The sequence below is a fragment of the Ailuropoda melanoleuca genome, chromosome 13 (genome assembly GCF_002007445.2).
Source record: "Ailuropoda melanoleuca isolate Jingjing chromosome 13, ASM200744v2, whole genome shotgun sequence".
Lineage (NCBI taxonomy): Eukaryota > Metazoa > Chordata > Mammalia > Carnivora > Ursidae > Ailuropoda > Ailuropoda melanoleuca.
Window position 1 is genome coordinate 34,270,267 of NC_048230.1, and position 4,832 is coordinate 34,275,098.

General features: G+C 48.4%; 1 protein-coding gene across 1 annotated transcript in view; it reads right to left on the reverse strand.

Annotated features, from left to right (window-relative positions):
* FAM20A (FAM20A golgi associated secretory pathway pseudokinase) overlaps positions 1 to 4,832 on the reverse strand; it is an 18,972-nt gene that overhangs the window by 13,373 nt on the left and 767 nt on the right. The window lies entirely within an intron of this gene.

The following is a 4,832-nucleotide window of genomic DNA, read 5'->3' on the forward strand; positions in this document are numbered from 1 at the left end:
AAAAAAAAAAAAGGATAGTAATCCCATCATGGATCCCTACCCTCATGACCGCCTCTAAACTAATTATTTTCCAAAGACCCCACCTCCAAATACCATCCCATTGGAGGTTTGGGTTTTGACATATGAATTTGGTGGTGGGAGGGGGGAGAGGGAGGATGCATAAATATTCAGTCCATAAAAAGATGAGCCTATTTTTCCGCCCTGGGCTCATCTGTAGAGAACACTTACTTGACATGCGAGGGAGAGCATACTCCCCATCTAAAGGGGACAGCTGCTGGTAAGTCTCAGCTAACAGCAGTCATGCCTCATCATTGCTCATTCATTTATTCATTCTTCAAGCATTTGTTGACTGTTAGACACTGATCAACATCCTAGAGCTAGGGCTGTGTACAAAACAAAGTCTATGTTGTCCTGAAACTCACATTTCCTGGGAAGTCATTTATTCTGTGTTTTCAAGAGAAGCTAGAAATCCAAATTTTGGTCAGAGTGTAGAATCTTCTTTTCAAAACACATTGACTTAAATCTAAAAACATCCTGTATCGACACACAAAAGAAACGAAACCAGTATCTTGAAGAGATACCTGCTCTCCCACGTTCATCGCAGTATTATTCACAATGGACACGGAAGGGACTTACGTGTCTGCCAGCGGATGAGTGGATAAAGACAATGTGGTATACATACGATGGAATAGTATTCAGCCTTCACAAAGAAGAGAATCCTGCCATTTGCAACATCGTGAATGAACCTGGAGGACATTATGCCAAGTGAAATAAGCCAGACACAGAAAGACAGGTACTGCGTGATCTCACTTGCATATGGAATCTAAAATAGTCCAGCTCATAGCAGCAGAAAGTAGAATGGTGGCTGCCAGGAGCTGAGCAGAGGGGGAAATGCGGAGCCGTTGGTCAAAGGATACAAAGTTTCAGTTACGCAGGATGAAAACTTTCTCGAGATCTCATATACGGTAGTGTCACTATAGTGAACAATACGGTGTTGTATGCTTGAACTGTGCGGAGAGAGTAGGTGTTCAGTGTTCTCCCTACACACAGTTCACTGTGTAAGGTGATGGATTCATTAAGTAGCCTGATGGTGGTGAATTATTTCACAATGTATCAAAATATTATGTATATCAAAATATTACATTGTACATTTTACAAACATACAGCTTTTGTCAGTTGTACCTGTAACAACAACAAAATAGCCACCCATTCGTGTTTAGTGCCCTCTGCTGTGAACGCTGGTGCAGATGTGATCTGAGTCAATGGAGGGACACATTAAGACATGCATAGCTCTGGGAAAGTCCATGCACGGAGGAGACGACCAAGGCAAGGGAACTCTCTGTTGTTTTAAGACTTTGGTCTCCAAGAGCAGAGAGAAATATGGCTGAGACCTCCCTCCAAGTCAGCGAGCCCTGGCAGCCATCCAGCTTGGGGTGCGGGAAGAGTCGAGCTATTGGTATCATTCTTTAAAACGACACATGTTGAACTGCTTTTATGAAAATCGGGGGAAAGGACAAACTGTTGACCAGGTCTGTAGGGCTCCCGCCAACTTTTCCTTAACGTTATTAACATTTATTTTTATTTTAACAACGAGTCGGACGAGGCTCTCATTCCCCAGCCTACTTTGAGGCTAAATCTCAGTGACTGCTAACTTCTCTTGGGAGTCTGGTGGAAAGACGGCACAGTCCCGAGCTAAGCCAGTCACCCTGAACTACAGCAGCGCCCAAAGCGAGTTAGGAGGAAAAAAAGAGACATTCCGGCTGAGCTGGCTTTTGGCAGAAGGGGTGGGGTGGGGGTGGGGCTCTCTTAAGTGGAGCTGATGATTTCCAGCTGCAGCAGCGCTCGGGGATACAGCAGCCACAGGAAAAAAACCACATGTGGCAAATTGAGTGTCACTTCTGGACGAGGACAAATTGCTCTTTAAAGCATTCACCTTTGTCTCCAGGTGGGGACACAGGGGCCTTTGGCTCGCTCCTCTACCCTTGCTGGAGCCAGCATGACAACCTTGGGGGGGGGAGGGGAAAGAAAGAGTATCAGGTACCCTTCCTACTTCCTTTTCCTCTTCTTCTCTTAATGGTTAAGAGCTGTCAAGACTAATTTATTTCTGGTCAGAAACTTCGTGTGCCCTTGATTCCTTGGGGACAGCCAGCAGGGTGGGCGGGAGCTGGCTTGGACGGGTAGCTTAGAATTGGCGGTGGGGGGAGATCGGACACCATGGCAATTGGCAGGTGTGACATATCAGGTTTTTGTGGGGTTTTTTCCTCCCGAAAGGAGAGCTGGGTTTGCAGCACACCACTGGCCGTGCTCTGATGGTGGTTGTCTGCGTGCAAGTAAAAGTGGTGAACACAGAGAGAATTTACCTGCTTTCTTTCTTGTTTGCTATACTTAAAAAAAAAAAAAAGTTTTCTAAAAGAGCAGCTCAATATGGCAACAACAGTAAATAGCACCATGTTGGGGGCGCCTGGGTGGCTCCGTCGGTTAAACATCTGCCTTCGGCTCAGGTCATGATCTCAGGGTCCTGGGATCAAGTCCCATGTTAGGCTCTCTGCTCAGCAGGGAGTCGGCTTCCCCCACTCCCTCTGTCCCTGCTCTCTGCTTGGGTTCTCTCTCTCTCTCAAACAATTAAATAAAATATTTTTAAAAATACCACTATGTTGCTAAAAAGGTATGTGTATGTGTATATATATCTTGTTTGAGTGCCTGGGTGCAGCCGCCATGTTTGGACTTCGCGATCATCGGGCTGGAACAAGTCCCCTTCCTCTGGCTGGTTTGGGGGGGGGGTTTCCACTGCTTGCCCTTGAAAGCTGCAGATCCCGCTCATATGTGTTGCACGCTTGCTTTGGCTTTGGGAGGTGGGGTCAGGTCCCCTCTACGTTGCCACACACACTATGGAGGGATAGAGCCTGGCCACCTAACCCCCAGGTTCCAATCAGGACTCTGGAATTCATTCCCCATGCCCATAGTTTTTAGGGACTTTTTTTTTTTTTTTACTGTAAACAAAACTACTTTCCCTTTTTTTTTTTTTAAAGATTTTATTTATTTATTTGACAGAGAGACCCAGCCAGCGAGAGAGGGAACACAAGCAAGAGGAGGGGGAGAGGAAGAAGTAGGCTTCCAGCAGAGGAGCCTGATGTGGGGCTCGATCCCAGAACACCAGGATCACGCCCTGAGCCGAAGGCAGACGCTTAACAACTGAGCCACCCAGGCACCTCCAAAACCACTTTCCAAATCCCCTCTTATACGTGGACGATCTGATGAGTGCCTTTCTCAAGAACCTTTATTTCTCAATGCCTAATTAAACCCTCACTTCATTTCCAGACTCAGTGATTGGTTTGGTTGGTTGGTCGCTTATTGGCTAACCTTACATCTCTTCCTTTGACGCTTCCCACACTTTCAGCCCACTGGGCCGGAAACCTTCCGCCGCAGAACTCCTACAAGCACCATCTCCAATGCCCCCATCTCCAGCGTGAACACTTCCTTGACTTGCCCAAATAAACAATAAACACAAAAGCAAAACGCGAGGCCTGTTTTGGGTGACAATACGGACGATGGGGAAGTTCTCCCCCGGCGGGAATGAGATGAGCTTGTCACAGAACTCAGACACTCATAAGCACAGGGAAGCAGACCAGCAGCTCATCAGCAGTGCAACGACAGAAAAGGACCCAGAGTTGTGTGTCACGGAGACCTGGTCCTGCCTCTTACCTGCAGAGTGAGTGACTTTGAGGATTGGGCTATACTCAACAGTGCCTCCTGTGAGCCTAGGAGCACTGTGTGGGATTCATAGTCTCATCCCCAATTTGCAAACGAGAACACTGAGAACAGGGCATGCCTTAAAAAAAAAAAGTAGCTTAAGCCCTCTGAGCCTCAGTTTACCTATCGTGGAAAACGGGGATACTGACACCTAGCTTCATTGTGCCGTAAGAATGAAGTGTAGTAATATCCAGCCACAGAGAAGGCATCAAAGAATGGCTGCTTTTTAAAATTATTATTGTTACTATTTATAAAGACTGGAGATCAAGAGAATAAGTTTTCAAAAATACAGTGGCAGCGGGTAAGTAGAAACAGGCGGCTCCGCAAGCCAGAGCGAAGTCCTTGGAACATCCCATGAGCGAGGGAAGGACAGCTAGGTCATCTGTTGCATTAGACACCGCCGGGGGACAAGCTCTGGCACATCTTCGAGGTCAAGGGTCACCCATGGGACCTCAGAATTCCTCTGTAGTTTGTCTGCGGCCTCGGGGTACAAACGGAGCCCCAGCCAAGGTGCCTTCGAGGCATTAGGGAGAGGTGCCGTGTTCTGTCTGTCCAGGGCTCAGGCAGGTGTGGCCTGGGGCGTGGCGCTCAACGGGAGCTGGGATCCTCCTTTGCTTCCTGGCAGGTGGGGAGACGAGAGCATGTGGATGGTGCCAACCCCCCGTCCCTCCCGAGGTCCTGAGGGCACAGCCACTGGGGTGCGGTATTAATTAGCCAGGTGCTGTGGGTGCGTCGGGCAAGGAGGGGAGACAGCCGTGACTCAGAGGGCTCAGGGAGGACCTGGAAGGTTCTCGGCGGCTTGGGTGAACTCCCCAGGCTCCCAGTCCCTGACCCCATGGCTTCAGGTCTGGAAAACCTCCCTGGTGCCTACATTTCCTTGTCTGGGGGAAAGAGAAGAAACAGAATTCACCACCTCCGTTCCCCAAAAAGGCATAGATGCCTCGATTATATTTACAGAGTCCCTGTGAGTGGGGGTCAGGAGTTTCTGGAATAATTTTGGCACGAGGCCATGCAAATGTGTTCACAATACTTCCAGTTGGCCGCGAAGTGGAGAAGCTAGGACAGTACCAGAAGGGGAAGGT